This window comes from Capsicum annuum, chromosome 6, assembly GCF_002878395.1.
Source record: "Capsicum annuum cultivar UCD-10X-F1 chromosome 6, UCD10Xv1.1, whole genome shotgun sequence".
In the NCBI taxonomy this organism is placed as follows: domain Eukaryota; kingdom Viridiplantae; phylum Streptophyta; class Magnoliopsida; order Solanales; family Solanaceae; genus Capsicum; species Capsicum annuum.
Genome location: NC_061116.1, coordinates 53,900,931 through 53,920,230, shown reverse-complemented (window position 1 = coordinate 53,920,230; position 19,300 = coordinate 53,900,931). Strand labels below are relative to the sequence as shown.

At 35.6% G+C, this 19,300-nt stretch overlaps 1 long non-coding RNA gene across 4 annotated transcripts; it reads right to left on the bottom strand.

The window, feature by feature from the left end:
* Positions 1 to 14,218: 14,218 nt before the first annotated feature.
* LOC107853480 lies at positions 14,219 to 16,979 on the bottom strand. Of its 4 annotated transcripts, none has more exons than XR_007057037.1 (3): positions 16,518 to 16,917; positions 15,340 to 16,215; positions 14,219 to 14,574 (listed from the first exon to the last, which is right to left on the bottom strand). It is a non-coding gene; the product is annotated as an uncharacterized LOC107853480 (long non-coding RNA). The 4 variants fall into 4 exon arrangements; XR_007057039.1 differs by having other exon boundaries at positions 15,340 to 16,053; positions 16,156 to 16,905; XR_001669775.2 differs by having other exon boundaries at positions 15,340 to 15,763; positions 16,016 to 16,870.
* Between the last annotated feature and the right edge of the window lie 2,321 nt (positions 16,980 to 19,300).

Below are 19,300 nucleotides of genomic sequence, written 5' to 3'. Positions count from 1 at the left end.
AATCAAATTTAGTTCATTTAAAATTCTTAAACTAATGAAAAAATATTAGTTGTCATTAATTCTGATGATTTATTAATAAGAAAAGATTTCACCATAAATGTATTAATTAATTTTCAACTCTTAAATAGTAAAAAAGAAAAACAGTGAAAAGATTATTTTGTCTAAACAAAGACTCTTAATGAAGGGCAAAAAGTTCAAAAAATATTTCTAAGCCCTTCACACTTTTAATATATTATAGATATAGATTATAGATATAGATATAGATAAGTAATGGGTGCATGATTCACATCACTATTGATAAATAATATCGCAAGATACTATAAGATTCAGGCATTATTTAAATGAACCTGATCATAATCTATACTATACTAGACGGGGCCGTGCTAGCACGGGCTCAATATATTTTATTCTTTTTTATTTTAATTTATGTGACACAAATAAAATTTAGATAAATAATTATTAAAATAATTTAATTCTCTTAATTATTGTGATTTATATATTTTTTTTGTTTCAATTTAAGTGACACTGATATAATTTCGAAAGTCAGTTAAATATTTTATATCTTTTAAAATTTTCAAGTTGTTAGTTATGTGATTTATAATAATTTTTTTTACATATTTTTAAATAAGATATGAATACTCTCTTCGTCCTAATTCATGTGGCACAAATAAAATTTTGAAAGACAATCATCAAGTTCTTAATTATTGTGACTTACAATACTTTTTTAATCTCATTTTCAAATATTATATGTTATTTTATGTCTTCCTCTGTTTTCACTATCCGAATTTCAAAGTCATGATGGCACCTACCACATCTCACCGGTAGGTAAGCCGATACTATAACCCGAACCTAATGCAATGGGTTACCTCGATAGAAATGTCCAACACGGACCCTATATATGAATACAATATAAACAATAGCATTTCACAACTAAAAACAACCGATATTCAATACCAATCCCATGACCTAATGGTATTAGTACCAAAACACGGGTACTCAGTAGGCATCATCAACTGAATGAGCTAAATTATAATATAAAGACGATATAAGGTAAGACAATAATCGTAAAGTCAAGTATAGGATCGGATCTGAATCTTCTTTGATATTACTGTATCAATAACTATACTAATAAGGCAATATCACGACACACTATATCAATATACCCCAACATCATCATACCAACTAAGTACCATTTTGGAAACGTAAAGTCAGATGTACGATAACAAGGGATATATGAATCATAAACAACATCAACCATCCTTAGAACACGAGCACAAGAACTCACCTTGATGTCTCATACCATCAGGAAGTACAACAAAATAATGCAACACAAAGAACTCATCACGGCATCCCATACCACTGGAGAGTACACCAAAAGATCAACCAATAATACAATAAGCACAACTACTTCACAAATGTCGAAGCCATGGGTAGCATAACCCCGCCATGGCTTATTACCGAGATCCACGTCCAATGTCCATACCGTAATGTAATCATAACGAAACTAATATAGTTATAGCATAATCATGTAATTACTCATCCTCTAAATTGCCAATAAGCTTCATGTGAGGTCTAAACTAGTTAACCTCTATTTCCGTGAGCCACTAGGTTACAAGTCTTATAGTTACTAGCCATTCGATAGGAAAACGCTACAAGTTACCACTACTATCAATTATTCGTCTATCACAATGTCATTTTCTAGTTAGTACTCTCATTATAGAAGCCATCAATTAAGCCACCATGGCATTACATATTAGAAGTCAACCTAGTTATTCATCATGCGCCCATCATTATTGGGCATGTCACAACCTTAAGGAATAGTTTCCATATTTTAGGCAAGTAAGGTCCACCAACTAATTTACTAGACTTCAAGTATTCAAGTCATAGTCATTTATTAGAAATAATTAGTTGTCACATAAGCCACTTTACTAGGCGAAATTCCATAACATGACCATTATTCCAAGTCGAATAGATTTGCTAGGTAAGCCCTTGGTCCTACAAAAGGTTTCATATACCTTTAGACTTAAACCATTAATAGGCATGAGTTACTTCTAGTTACCAATTAGGGTCAACAAGGATCACACCTTTCATTTAGTAAATAACGTTAAGGAATGAATAACCATTTACCAAAGAAGATATCATATCCCATGTACATAAGCGGTTTGGCCCCACATGGCCTTACCTCGCAAGTATCAAACCATTTATGTAAATTTTCCCCACACGGCATCATAACGTCTTTACCTCTTCCAGATTCACCGGGTATTAACATGACATTAATATATCCTCCGGGTTAACTGGGTATCATTATAACATCATCACCTCTTCTGGATTTATCGGGTATTAATATTACATCAACATATCCTTCGAGTTCACCGGGCAACATCATAACATCAACATATCCTCCGGATTCATCGGCCAATATCATAACATCAACATATCCTCCAAATTCACCAGGCAACATCATACATCAACATATCCTCCGAATTCACCGGACAACATCATGCCATTTCACATTTCTCAAGGCAACAACATAAATACACGTACATAGCCAAATCAATCCCATAATAATGGGGTAATAAGGATGTAAGATAACATGTATCACCCTACCTTGCTATTAAGCATTACCATATAACATGAGCATGAGTATTCATATGGTATATACACAACCATCACATTCCAAGGGCTATCCATATCATGAATACAAGATAATCCATCAAGTATACATATTAACCAACCATCGAACACATATATAACCCAACAATCGGGGTTTAACCATCAATAATCTCCACGACATAATTTAGATACTCACCGAGCATCTAGGTCTCTAAGGAATTTCATAGTTCAAGCTTAAGGTGGGTTAAATCCCACTCCGATATTCCAAGAATGCCAAAGTCCACCATCACAAGACTAACATCTACCCGGATTAGGCTAAGTTACCTAAATCACGTCATAAGGGTTTATCAATCCTTGCTAAGCCTATCGGGAAACCTTCTTCAAATATTCCTCCTAAGTCAATCCAACACCAAGGTCATTTCCTAACTAAGCACTAGCCAGGTCAACATAATCCTAAAGTTAGGGAGCAACATCATTCTCATTTATTAGAGCAACTAGAGTATTATCATATTATTTATGAAACTACAAGTAGACTATCCAGGGTTATAGGCTAAGGGTCAAGTATATCACGTTGGAAATTCAATAACCTATAAGAATCACTAATCCCAATTATCACCATTTAATAATTTATTATCTAAATCCCGCCCAATCTCATAAGATATCAACAATTATACTACAATCAAGCTCAATCTAACTACAAGTAAGCTTAACCTACCTTGAGTCCAAGAAACTCATGAAACAACAATTTGAGTCAATCAATCAAATTTGGCGCTGCACTTGAGCCTCAATAATTTAGGGGCTTTGAGTAAAGAAATCATGAAATCAATACTAAACAAGAAGAGATTCTACCTTAGATTGTAGAAAGATTCAATTTTACAAGTTGTTTAAGCTCTAATTCAACCCACAAGACTCACTTAGAAGGTTTTAAACTCCATTAAGGTTTAAGAAAGAGGCACAAAAGACCAAAATCTTGTCCAAGAAAACACTTAAATAGGCTTTGCTTAGGACTCGAGTAGCGAGGTCGTGCCCTTCACCTAGCCGCAGTCGCGGCATCTCGATCAACACTAGGCATGGCTGAAGCTTGGAACTTGGTTTTGAGCTTTGGTCAATGCCTCGAGATCCATCCGGGGTCCGTTTTGAACAAATAAGATATGCAACCCCATAGTTTTCGATGTTCGAGACGCGTTGGAGAAGTTGAATTTTACATGCTAGGCTATTTTACTAAAGTTTTTGCTTAGTGGTAAATTAGGACCAACGAAGACTTCCAATTAAGAAAGTGGTTCGAGAAACCAAATGAACTGCCAGGTAACCAAACTATCGGTCCCCAAAAGTCATTAATGACTTGGGACGACTATAGAGAAGCTATATTGGCGGAACTAGGTAAGAATACGAATAATGACCGGAGCTTTCATCCCCGAAAGTTAAAGTCAAAAAAGTACTTGAAGTCTCAAACAAGTGAAGATACTAGGCTCGCATCTCACTCTCGATCTCCCAAGTAGCTTCCTCTACTAGGCGATGCCTCTACTGGACCTTGAATACTGGAATCTCCTTGGAACACAATTGCCTTACATCACTCGCCAAAATAAGCACGGGCTCCTTCACAAAGGTCAACTACTCGTCCAACTTGACCGAGTCCCATCTAAGCACATGACAAGGATCAGGAATATATTTCTGCAACATAGAGACATGGAAAACCAAATGAATAGCAGCAAAGTTTGGAGGTAAGGCCAATTTATAGGCCACCTCGCCAACTACTCAGAGAATCTCAAAAGGGCCAATATAGAGAGGGCTAAGCTTACCTTTCCTCCCAAATCTCATCACACCTCTCATAGGTGAAATACAAAGGAACACACGGTCACTAACTCCGAATCTCAAGGCACGGAGTCTACGGTTAGCATAGGCCTTCTGCCTACTCTGGACTGCTATCAACCTATCCTAAATCACCCTGACTCTATCCAACGAGTCCTAAAGCAAGTCTGTACCACAGGGTCTAACCTCCGAAGTCTCAAACTATCCTATGGGGGAACGACACCGCCTACCATACAACGCCTCATAAGGTGTCATCTCAATACTTGAATGATAATTGTTACTGTAGGCAAAATCCGTCAATGCTAAGTGCAGATCCCACTAACCTCCAAAGTCCATAACATAAGCTCAGAGCATATCTTTAAGCACCTGAATAGTTCGCTCGAATTGATTATCCATCTGCGGATGAACGGCTGTAATCAAATCCACTCGAGTACCCAACTCCCTATGAAATGCTCTCCAAAACTTTGAAATAAACACAGAACCACGATCTAATATGATAGACACAAAGACTCCATGCAAATGAACTATCTCCCATACATAAATCTGGGCTAATCTCTTGGCATTGAAGGTCATCTAAATAGGAATAAAGTGTGTTGACTTGGTCAAGCGATCCACAATAACCCAAATACTATCGTGACCATAGGAAGTATGAGGAAACCCACTAATGAAGTCCATGGTGATCCTTTCCCATTTCCACTCAAGAATGGACAATCTCTGAGTTAATCTACCCGGTTGTTGATGCTCAACCTTAACCTACCGATAATATAGGCAACGAGCCACAAAATTTGTCATATCCTTCTTTATACCATCCCACCAGTACAACTACCTCAGATCTCTGTACATCTTGGGTGTATCAGGATGAATAGAATATCTAGAACTATGAGCCTCATATAGAATCGATAAAATCAAATCATAGAGTCGGGGAACACAAATACACCCTAAAATCTCAAGAAACCCTCAAAATCTACGATGTGTCTCCCAGACTAACCACTTACTACTCGATCACAGAGAAGGCACAATTTACTATCCTCGAACTAACGGTCATGAATCTGCTCAAATAAGGAGGACCTTATCTCCACACAAGCCAAGACCCTCACAGTATTTGAAATATTGAGGCAAACCATCAAATTGGCCAAGGACTGGATGTCCAATGCCAAGGGCCTCTGAGAAACTTAAATCCAAACCAAACTACCCATGCTTACCGCCTTGCGACTCAAGGCATCCACCACCATATTAGCCTTACCCGGATGATACAAGATAGACATATCATAATCTTTTAACAACTTCATCCACCTACGCTGGCGAGCATTAAGCTGTCGCTTGGTCATAAGATACTGAAGACTATGATGATCGATAAAAATTTCACAATGTACACTATACATTTAATGCCTCCAAATCTTGAGTGCAAAAATTACCGCCGCCAACTCCATATCTTGAGTGAGATAGTTACGCTTATGCATCTTAAGCTGTCTAAAAGCATCGGCAATGACACGACCCTGCTGCATCAAAAACCACCCAAGAACAACACCAAAAGCATCACAAAACATAGTAAATCCCTCGCCCTCAACTAGAAGAGTTAACACCGAAGCTGAGGTAAGATAATCCTTGAGCTTTTTAAAGCTCAACTCACACTCTTTGAACCATTGAAATAGAACTTCCTTTTGGGTCAATCTAGTAATAGGGGCTGATAAAGTAGCAAAGATCTCAACAAAATGCCTATAATAACCGATCAACCCAATAAAACTGCAAATCTCAGTTAGAGATGTAATACTAGCCCAATCACGAATCGCCTAAATCTTAGGTGAGTTTACCATAATACCCGCCTTAGACACCACGTGTCTAAGAAAAGACACTGACTCAAGCCAAAACTCACACTTGGAGAACTTGGCAAAAAGAACATGCTCTCGCAAAATTTTTAGCACAGTCCTCAAATGTTGCACGTCCTCTTCACTACTCTTCGAATACACAAGGATATCATCTATGGACATAATAACAAAAAAGTCTAGATAGGGTCTGAACACACGATTCATCAAGTCCATAAATGCGTCTGGGGCATTAGTCAGCCCAAAAGACATCACCAAAAACTCATAGTGACCATAATGGGTCCTGAAGGCTGTCTTTGGGATATCCTCAGCCCGAATTCTCAACTGATGATAACCGGACCTCAAACTATCTTAGAAAATACAGTTATACCCTGAAGCTAGTCAAACGAATCATCAATGCGAGGCATAGGATAACGGTTCTTCACCATTACCCTATTAAGCTGCTTATAATCAATACACATCCACATCAAGCCATCTTTATTCTTTACAAACAAAATAGGGGCTCCCCATAGGGACACACTCGGTCTAATAAACCCTTTGCCAAGAAGATCCTGAAGCTGAGAGTTCAGCTCTTTAAGCTCTGTGGGAGCCATACGATAAGGTGCCATAGAAATAGGTTAGGTACCAGGCTCAAGGTCAATAGCAAACTCAATCTCACGGTCAGGAGGGATACCAAGCAGATCGTCATGAAACACATCAGGAAACTCATGCATAATAGAAACAGAGTTAACCGTCAGACTCTCTACAAGGGTATCACACACATAGGCAAGATAAGACTCGCAACCCCTCGACATAAGTCGTCTAGCACAAACATAAGAAATGATCTCTATCGGCTCACGACTAATCTCTCCCTGCCACACAAATGGGGGTACGCCGGGCATGGCTAAGGTAACAGTCTTGGCAAAAAATCCATGACCGCATGATAGTGGGATAACCAGTCCATACCTAGAACTACATCAAAATCCAACATATCCAGAATAATAAGATCAGCATAAGTATCGACATCACTAACTGTCGTAACACATGATCTAAATACCCATTCCACTACTAAAGAATCACCTACGGGAGTAGATACACGCAATGGCACAGATAATAATTCACTAGTCAACTCCAACCATGGTGCATAATAAGCAAATATATAAGAATAAGTGGATCCAGGATCAAATAAAGCAAGATCCAACTTATGACATGCCAGAATCGCACCTGTAACTACATCATCAAAGTCTCATCCTCGGGCCTAGCAGGTACTGCATACAACTGACCATGCCTACCACCTGGCTGGGCACCTGAACGACCACCTACTCTACCTACCTGAGTACCACCTCGAGTACCCTGGTAACTACCTCTATGACCTCGCACACTACCCTTACCTAAGGGATGAACCACCCTAATGGGAGTAGCTCCCTGGGCTGAAACAACCATCGCCCCACAACTAGGGCACTCTCTAGAGAAATGACCAAAAAGTCCAGAAGTAAAACAAGACTCACGGGGAGAACCAAAACCCACATATCCTACTTATCTAACATAGCTACCATGCTTAGCATGGCCCACAGATAAACCTCTCATACACTGATCACCACCTATACTAGGGCATCCACTTGTAATAAACTGATCCCTGTCAGCGTTCTGAAGTGCTGCCTAAACTGGTCGACTCTAAGGCTAGAGAGATGGATGCGGAGGATGTATAACATAAGAAATACCACCTTTGAATCGAGAACTACTATGACTCCCTCTAAATCTACCTTGAAACTTGGGCCTCTTATCACGACCCTCTCACTGCATGTCCTCCATCACCCTAGCATGATCAGCAACCTCAGTAAAGGTCCTACCTACAGCAACTAAACTTTGACTAGCCATCCGAGTAGGAAGTCTCAATTCTCTCACAAAGCAGCGAACTCTCTCATACTCAGTAACCAATATAAAAGTTGCATGTCTAGCTAACTCATGGAAATAAGCCCCATACTGAGCAACTGTTATAGAACATGTTCCAACTTAGAGAACTGATATCTCAGATGATCTCTAAGGCTACGCGGCATGAACTTCTCCAAGAATATTTTGGAGAACTAAGCCCAAGAGAGAGGGGAAGATCCAACTGGTCTAGAACTCATAAAACACTTCCACCAGTGTCTAGAAGACAAGTCCAACAGAAATGTGGTGCATTCTATGCCAAGAATCTCAACAAGGCCTAGCCCACGAAGCCTATTCTCACAAGCAGTCAAAAACTCAAATGCTTCTTCTCCAGGAGAACCAACAAATTTAGGTGGAGCCAACCTCAAGAACCTACCTTGTGTTTTTTGCTCCTTAGCAGACATAGCAGGATGGGTCAGAACTGGCTGAACAACTGTCGACTGAACAACAGCCAGAATAGGAGGAACCTCAACTCCAGGAGTTGCAGCTATAGGCTATACTCCTGCTCTAGTAGACTGCGAACTATCAATAATACCTAATAGCTGAACCAAATCATCCCTAAGAAAAGAAGAGGGGATGAATCCTGGTGGAGCCTGGGCTAGTCCCTGGCCCACCACTGGCTGAGGTAGAGGAGTCTCTTTCTCGAGTACAGGAATATAATCCTAAGAAGGTACACCCTGATCCCTAACTAGGGATAAATCGTGAGTCTAGGTCTCGAGACCTCCTCACGTATCACTGAAGCATGTGTCCTGGGCATCTGCAAAAGATTAAAGTCAACAGAGTATCCTATAAACCAACTTAGACTCTTAGCGCGATAAGAATGAAACAAGTAAAGGACTCCTAAGAATGTCCCATAGCCTCCCGAATATAGGAAACGGGCGTCAATATTCTGATCCGTAGGACTCTATTAGATACTTCCTCTTGTATCAATAATATTGGTGAAACCTAGTCTTTGATACCAATTTATCACGATCCAAATTTCGAATCATAATGGCACCTACCATATCCCACCGGTATGTAAGCCGATACCATAACCCGAACCTAATGCAATGAGCTACCTCGGTAGAAATGTCCAACACAGACCCTATATATGAATACAATATAAATAATAGCATTTCACAACTAAACACAACCAATATTCAATACCAATCCCATGACCTGATAGTATTAGTACAAGAGCGTCAAGACTTAATAATAGAATTTACAACTCCAAGCCTCGAATGTCTTAAATAATCACATACATTTGTCTTGGAAATAAAAGACAAATAAAGATAGAGGAGAAAGAGGGCAACTCAAACTCTAAGAGCTCACCTTGTCTCCAAATAGTCAATACGGCATGAACTAGCTCAACGACGGCAACTAGAACCTGGGTTTGCACCAAAAAGGTATAAAAGTGTAGTATGAGTACCAAAACATAGGTACTCAGTAGGCATCATCGGCCGTCTGAGCTAAATTATAATATAAAGACGATATACGATAAGACAATAATCTTAAAGTCAAGTATAGGATCGAACCTAAATATTCTTTGATATCACTGTATCAATAACTATACTAATAAGGCAATAGCACAACACACTATATCAATATACCCCAACATCGCCATACCAACTAAGCATCATTTCAAAAGCGTAAAGTCACATGTACGATAACAAGGCATATATGAATTATAAACAACATCAACCATCCTTAGAACACAAACACAAGAACTCACCTCGACATCTCATACCGTCGGGAAGTACACAAAAGAATGAAACACAAAGAACTCATCACAGCATCCCATACCACCAGAGAGTACACCAAAAGATCAACCAATAATACAATAAAGCACAACTACTCCACAAATGTCGAAGTCGCGGGTGGCACAACCCTGTCATGGCTTATTACCAAGATCCACATCCAATGTACATACCGTAATATAATCATAACAAAACCAATATGGTTATAGCATAATCATATAATTACTCATCCTCTAAATTGCCAATAAACTCCATGTGAGTTCTAAACTAGTTAACCTCTATTTTCGTACGCCACTAGGTTACAAGTCTTATAGTTACTAGCCATTCAATAGGTAAAAGCTACAAGTTACCACTACTATCAATTATTCGTCTATCACAATGCCATTTTCTAGTTAGTACTCTCATTATTGAAGCCATCAATTAAGCCACCACGGCATTACATATATAAGTCAACCTAGTTATTCATCATGCAATACTAAGCCCATCATCATTAGGCATGTCACAACCTTAAGGACTAGTTTTCATATATTAGGCAAGTAAGGTCCACCAACTAATTTACTAGACTTCTAGTATTCAAGTCATAGTCGTTTATTAGAAATAACTCGTTGTCATATAAGCAACTTTACTAGGCAAAATTTTGTAACATGACCATTATTCCAAGTCGAATAGATTTGCTAGGTAAGCCCTTGGTCCTATACAAGGTTTCATATACCAATTAGCCTTAACCCATTAATAGATATGAGTTACTTCTAGTTATCAATTAGGATCAACAAGGATCACATCTCTTATTTAGTGAATAAGGACAAGGAATGAATAATCATTTACCAAAGAAGACATCATGTCCCAAGTACATAAGCGGTTTGGCCCCACACGGCCTAACCTCACAAGTATCAATGAATTTATATAAATTTGCCCCATACGGCATCATAACGTCTTTACCTCTTTCGGATTCACCAGGTATCAACATAGTATCAACATATCTTTCAGGTTCATCGAGTACCATTATAACATCATTACCTCTTCCGAATTTACCGGTTATCAATATTACATCAACATATCCTTTGAATTCACCGGGCAACATCATAATATCAACTTATCCTCCAGATTCATCGGCCAATATCATAACATCAATATATCCTCTGGATTTACTGGGCAACATCATAAATCAACATATCCTTCGGATTCACCGAGCAACATCATGTTATTTCACATTTATCAAGAAAACAACATACATACACGTACATAGCCAAACCAATAAGCAAATAAAAGCCCATAATAATAGGGTAATAAGGATATAAGAGAACATGTATCACCCTACCTTACTATTAAGCATTACTACATAACATGAGTATGAGTATTCATATGGTATATACGCAATCATCACTTTCCAAGGGCTATCCATATCATGACTACAAGATAATCCATCAAGTATACATATTAACCAACCATCGAACACATATATAATCCAACAATCGGGGTTTAACCATCAATAATCTCCACGACATAATTTAGATACTCACCTAGCATCTAGGTCTCTAAGGAATTTCATAGTTTAAGCTTAAAGTGGGTCAAGTCCCACTCCTATATTCCAAGAATGCCAAAGTCCACCATCACAAGACTAACATCTACCCTGATTAGGCTAAGTTATCTAAATCACATCATAAGGGTTTATCAATCCTTGCTAAGCCTGTCAGGAAACCTTCTTCAAGTATTTCTCCTAAGTTAATCCAACACCAAGTTCATTTTCTAACTAAGTACTAGCCACGTCAACATAATCCTAGGGTTAGGGAGCAACACCATTCTCGTATATTAGAGTAACTAGAGTATTATCATACTATTCATGAAACTACAAGTAGACTATCCAGGGTTATAGGCTAAGGGCCAAGCATATCACTTTGCAAATTCAATAACCTATAAGAACCAACTAATCCTAATTTTCACCATTCAACAATTAATTATCTAAACCCCACCTAATCTCACAAGATATCAACAATTATACTACAATCAAGCTCAATCTAACTACAAGTAAGCCTAACCTACCTTGAGTCCAAGCAACTCACGAACCAACAAGTTTTTTCTTTCCTTTTGTTGAAGCTCCTTCCTCCATGAGCAAAGCTATCAACAATACAATCTAAGCATTACAACAAGATTAACAATACCCATATAGCACCATTGTGCCATGGGTTCAAGATAACACCAAAACCCCAAGTGGGTTTCACATTTGGAAAATGAGTTTCCAAAATCAACCCATTGTTCAACTACCTTTAGGGAGTCATAATTTTCAAGCAATTTGAGTCAATCAATCAAATTTGGCGTTATACTTGAGCCTCAATAATTTAGGGGTTTTGAGTCAAGAAATCATGAAATCAATACTAAACAAGAAGAGATTCTACCTTAGATTGTAGCAAGATTCAATTTCACAAGTTGTTTAAGCTCCAATTCAACCCACAAAACTAACTTAGAAGGTTTTACACTTCATTAGGGTTTAAGGTTTAAGAAGGAGGCACAAAAGACCAAAATCTCATCCAAAACAACACTTAAATAGGCTTTGCTCAGGCCTCGGGTAGTGCGGTAGTGCCCTTTGCCTAGCCATAATCACGGCATCGTGGTCACACCTTGACCATTGCGATTGCGACATCTCAATCAACACTAAGCATGGTTGAAGCTTGGAACTTCGTTTCGAGCTTCGATCAATGCCTCGAGATACATCTGGGGTTCGTTTCGAACAAATATGATATGCAACACCATAGTTTTCGACGCTCCTGATGCGTTAGTGAAGTTGAATATTGCATACGAGGCTATTTTACTAAAGTTTTTGCTTAGTGGTCAATTAGGACCAATGAAGACTTTCAATTGAGAAAGTGGTTCGAGGAACCAAACGAACCACCAGGTAACCAAACTATCGATCCCCGCAAGTCACTAATGACTTGGAGCGACTATAGAGAAGCTCTATCGGTGGAAATAGACAAAATTACGGATAATGATCTGAAGGGTCATTACATCTGTCCCATCTCAATTTATATGACACTAACATAATTATGATAGTCAACTAAATTTTCTATGTAAACATATTATTTTGTATTTATTTTATTTTTTTATGAAATAGTGTTAATTTTTAATGCTTAGGTGGCCATAATAATTAATTAGGGATGATATAGTAAAATCACAATTGAAGCAGCGGAGCATACATGTCTTAAATGACTTATATAACTAATTAGAAGTGATTATTAAAATTACTATAACAAATACTTGTGGAAAAAAATTTAAGAATGTCTCATATAAGACGTCAAGTTAATTTAAAATATCAAGAGTTAATTTATCATTTTATGTCAGTTTTACCTTTTTATAAAATATTATTAATTTTAATTAGGGGTTATATATTAAAATTATGGTTGAAGCAGTTGAAACAGACATGTCCAAAATGTCTATTTTATTTTTTATTAAATATTATTAATTTTTGTAATTCTTAAATGACTTATAATAATTAATTAGGGGTAATACACTAAAATTACGATTGAAGTAGTGCCTGAAGCAGGCAACACGACATGCCGACCTTAAGATCTTCCCCATTCAATCTTCTATTATATATGATCATAATAACTATTATAGTAAAATCACGATTGAAACAATGAAACAGACATGTCTTAAATGACATATAATAACTAATTAGAAGTAATATAACAAAATTACTATAAGAAATACTTATAAAAAATTTAAGTAAGCCTTATATAAGACATCAAATTAATTTAAAACATCAATAATTAATTTATCATTTTATGTCTATTTTATCTTTTTATTAAATAATTTTTTAATACTTAAATGACTTATAATAATTTATTAGGTGTGATATAGTAAAATTACGATTGAAGCAGCTAAAGCAGACATGTCAGAAGTGTCTATTTTACTTTTTTAATTAAATATTATAAATTTCTTAATACTTAGAGTAATAATTAATTAGGAGTGATATATATAGTAAAATCACAATTGAAGAAGCTGAAGCTGACAACACGACCCCAAGCTCCTCAACATTCAATATAGAGTAAGTAAAACGATCATAATAATTTATTAAGAGTGATACAATAAAATTATGATTGAAGTAAATGAAGCAGGCAGTGCTACACAAGCTCCTCAACATTTGCTCTTATATTATAACTAGATATAGAAGCCCGCGCGGGCCCAATAATAATGACCTGGCTATGATTTGTAACCATCAAGTTTGTATATTGCAATTAGAATTCCATTAGAGTTTGACAAAAGCATCACCTTTTGCAACAAATAAGGATTATTAACTTATCGACTTCGTCAATCCACTGGTGAAGTAAAAGCATGTGAAAAACTAACTTGTATTTAGGATATCCATCTTCCCTTGTTTTTACAAGTTCAAAGAAAAATAGGAAAAATAGATATCTGGTCCTTTTCCTGAATGTATGTCCTTGGTACATGGAAAATAGATATATGTTTTACACAAATTCATCATCAAAGCCAAATGTCAATAACAAGACTTCAAGAAATGATGAATCTTCTATACAGCCAACAAATTTATACGTCCTAGGAGCAAGGTAATTGAAGTAAGCAATAACAAAGTGCTAGTAAAATACCAATACATGGTCTTTGGGGGAAAATGAATTGAGAATCCCTCAATCGTGCAGTAGTTTCGTGTTCCACAAAAAGTTTCACTGTGTAATCTGCAAGATATGAGCTATTTTCAATGACTAAAAATGAAAACTAAAGAAGAACTACGTACATTTTACTCTCCTTAGACCCTACTTTGTAGGAATACATTGGGTATATTATTGTTGAAGTTTGCAAAACAAATTTTCGAAAATTGATCAACGTCCATGTGTTACCACAAAGTAATACTATACTTCGATCTATTTGAAACATATACAAGATATTCCATTTCTTTAATTTCACATTAGCTTTTGTTTTGATTACATATCTATCACGAATTTATCCGTTGATATTGTGTCAAAGTATCCAAAACTAATTGACCAAATCTAGTACGGATCGTACACCAACATCGTGTCGATACAGGTGCAGCACCAAAAGTGAAGACTGAAGAGTCCAAGCAATAAGAGCATTCTACCTTTTATATCGAAAGTAGAAATCAAAATCTTCTCATATAAAAAGACAGTTTTCGATACAAAATATATACATACTATTAAAAGAAATCCAACCCACCAATTATTAAAAAACAATATAGTAGGCATGACATGTTTCTCTTTCAAAAACAGTCTCTCTACCTCCTCGAGATAAAGGTCGAGTCTGTGAACATTCTACTACTTTTGATACTACAATGGGTTTGTCGTTGTTGGCATGCTACCCTCTAACTTTAAAGAGGTAAAGTAGATAGAAACCCCTAAGTTTCAATCAGTACCGAAGCTCTATGAGCCAATTTCTTCAAAGCAATAATGATGAACGAAGACAAATTTTATTAGTTTAGAAAATACCTTTCTCATCTTTTTCATTGACATCAATCTTCAACTCTTTCACTGAGTACTTGCACAGGTCAGTCTTGCATTCCCTAGTGGCAAAAATCAATGCCCCTCTTTTGTTAGCATCCTTCACATCCGCCACCGTAGCAGCCAACCCTTTCCCATTATCCACTTTCTTTGGCAATTCTTTTTCACAATCATCAAATTACCATATCGCATAAACGGAAACCCCGGGTTACTGCAAGGAAAGGCCGAACCACAAGAGCCTATTGCATGCAATGTTACGATTTGGGAAACCTAAAACTTACTCTTGAATAGCTCAACATCCCCAAAATAAGCTGCTTCCAGAAACTTCTTAACCTTTTCTCCATGATTGAAACCTATTATTACCTCTTGATCATGACAACTTTATTAATTACTCCGAGGCTTCCGTTCAACACTATTATGAAAGGAAAAGAAACAATTTTGCATATAAAACTTGGACAAGAAAGAGGATAAAAGAAGAGAGCTAAGATTAGAGAATTAGAAAAAGAAACAGAATAACATTAATTGAGAAAACAACAATCTGGACAAAGAAACAAAAATGAAAGAGGGAGTAAAAATTAACAAATTATTTGTTGTTATTTACAAAGACAAAAGAGAAAAACCAAAAACTAAAATAAAAAAGATAGAAAAAGAAAAGAAAATTTACCTTATCTACCATAAAGATTTCTTCACTATTAACATCTACTTCAAGATCACAAGAAACATCTATTAGAGTCAAATTAAGAAAAATATAACCTCAAATTAAGAGTCACTTTTGGAATTTACTTAAATAAAAGTTCTTAAAACCTCAAAAAAAAATTAATCTTCGGAGAGTAGGCTGCTTCGTTGGAGAATTTCCACAAACACCTAAAGGGCAAAAGTTCAACCAGACAATAAATTTCTAAATCACACAGAGAATTACCGATATCTATTTTCAAATATGAGTAGCAAAATTTCGAGACTTAGTTTTTCGGTAAATTGTACATAAAAAGTTAACACAGTTGAGAGATTATACTCAAATTTTTCTCTTAAACCACAGATGCAAAAGACTCACACAAACCAATAACTCAAAGCACCAAGAAATGAACAATTTACAGGATTCTAAATAGCTACTGACTTCAATTGATTTAGGTTTTTCAATTGTGGTTTTATCTGAACCATAAAATTACCTTGAATAGAGCAAATGAAGCTTAAAAATAGCCAGCCAAAACCCAATTTCACATTCAAGAATTTCTAGCTCTAACAATTTCAGAAAATTCACTTGTAGCTTTTGGAAATAGTCGAAGCAAATGAATATGAAAAAGATATGGACAAACAGAGAAGAAGAAAAACGGTAGCAACAAAAATGATATGTGTCATCAGGAGTGGCTACTTTTGATGACAGTACACTTTTAGTGAAAGACTAAATTGCCCTTAGAAGCAGGCATAACCATCTTCACCTGCTTCAAGGCTCTTTTATACAGTAGAAAAAGTAATTAGTTGACTCTGTTACACGTTTCAGTCTGAATGGCAATAATATAATTAAGTTCATGGGAGTGACAAATTTTTGTCCTTCACATTAATATAATGAGATAAATCTCTCTCCGTTTACTAGGTGTAGGATAGTTTTAAAATAATAAAGTTGTAAGAGCTCCTAATAAATTTGAGAGGCTCTTCTATATATTAGAAAAAGTAATTAGTTGTCTCTGTTACACGTTTCAGTCTGTATGGCAATAATATAATTAAGTTCATGGGAGTAACATATTTTTGGTTCTTCACATTAATATAATGAGATAAATCTCTCTCCGTTTACCAGGAGGAGGATAGTTTTAAAACAATAAAGTTGTAAGAGCTCCAAATAAATTTGAGTCATTAAGAGTGTGTTTGGTATGAAGGAAAATATTGTTTGAAAAATATTTTTTAATTTTATCATGTTTGATTGGTTAAATATTTTGAAAAATATTTTTCAAACTAACTTATTTTCCTCAAATTTAAGAAAAATGACTTCCCTTCAAAAAGTAAGAACAATATTTTTCAAAACTCTCGTTCAACCTCATTATTATGTTGAAATATTCATACAACTCTCAAAATAACTCACTCTTCTCCAATCCCCAATCCCCTACACCACCCCACCCTCTACCACCCTCATCCAAAAAAAATATTTTAAATTATTTTCTTACCACATCCCCTACCCAAAATCCAAACCCCTACCCAACCCTCCCCCCTCCAAAAACACTATTTAATTTTAAAAAAATTCAAACTTTTCTCTTACTCCCCCTATACGACCCCTACCCCTATCAACTCCCTCCCCCTCCCCTTCAATTAAATTAAATTTTTAAAATTTATTTTTTAAAAAAAAATTTAATTTTTTTCTTACCCCCCACTCTCACTCCCCTATCCCTACCCCCTACAACCCCATTCAAAAAAAATATTTTAATTTTTTCTTACATCATCCTCTACCCCAAAACTCAGACTCCTACTCTCTCAATAAAAAGTATTTAATTTTGAAAAAAAACAATCAAACTTTTTTCTTACCCCCACCCCTACCAACCTCCCTCCTCTCCTCCCCCCCCCCCTCCCCCCAAAAAAAATAAATTTTTTAAATTTATTTTTAAAATTTTTTAATTTTCTTATCACCCCATCCTCTCTCCCCTACCCCGACCCCACCACCTACTAGCCACCCCCTGCAAAAAAAAATAATTTATTTTCAAAAGAAATAAAAAAAATTCTTACCCCACCCTACTACCTATTTTGACAACCCCAACCCCCATCTACCATCCCTCCCCCCAAAAAAAATAAAATTTAATTTATGTTTTTTAAAAAAATAAATTTCTTATCTCACCCTTCTTATTCTATTCGTTCTTATTGTTTTTGTTAAATATATACAAATACTTTTAGAAAACGTATACTTACCCAATTTTCATAATTAGCACAAGATTATAAGTAAAAAATAACTTATTTTTCTTGAAAATATTTTTCCTCCTTCATATCGAACAAACACTAAAAAAATATTTTTCAGAGTCAAAAATTATTTTTCTAAAATGTATTTTTACTCTTTAATAAACACTAAAAATTTTTTTTTGAAAAATATTTTTTTCATTCACCAACCAAATACTAGAAAACCTTTTCCGAAAAAAAAAATTAACTCAAACCAAACATAAAAAAATAAGTAAGAAATCAACTTATTTATAGGAAAATATTTTTTCCATCAGAAACATTTTCCTTCGTACCAAACACACCCTAATTTAATTCTAGGTAATTTGTTGAAAGATACTGTATTTTTTTTCTGCAATAACAAAATATGTAGATATTTCTGCTTGTTTAATTTAAAGATGTTCTTGCTCTGGAAATAATCCTAGCTCTCAACCACTTCTGCTTTTGTCCCTATTCCCCAACACCTTTTTGCGCCTCCCCTTCAAGTACAATATTTGAAATAATCTTCATTATCAAAGTGTTAAATAAATATCAACCTGCCCGTTAGCCTAATCATTATTTTAGGGTAGTTTGGTATAAGGTATTAAAATATATAATTTTAAAATAAAATAATAGTCTTAAAAAAAAATTTTGATGCCTTGTTTGGTTGTCAATTTTGGAATAACTTATTTTGGAATTAACAAATAGTACCGTGATAAGTTATTCCATCCTTTGGGTGGTATAAATAATCCCAAAATAATTTACCTTGGTGGTATATATATATACATACATATATATATATATATACATACTTTCCTACTATATATAAGAAAGAATGTGAGATTTTGACAGTCCTCACATCGATTTTTTTGTCAATTTTATCCCTAATTAAATTTTAATTACTCTACAATTGATAAATTTGAAAAATTATATGGGCTATTAAATGCTATAAAAGTGAGGATTCGTGAAAAAATGATAGTGACATTATAAAAACTATTTATACAATCAAATTCAAAATTGATCCAAGGGTTTATTATCTTTAATTTTATCGAAATGTTTA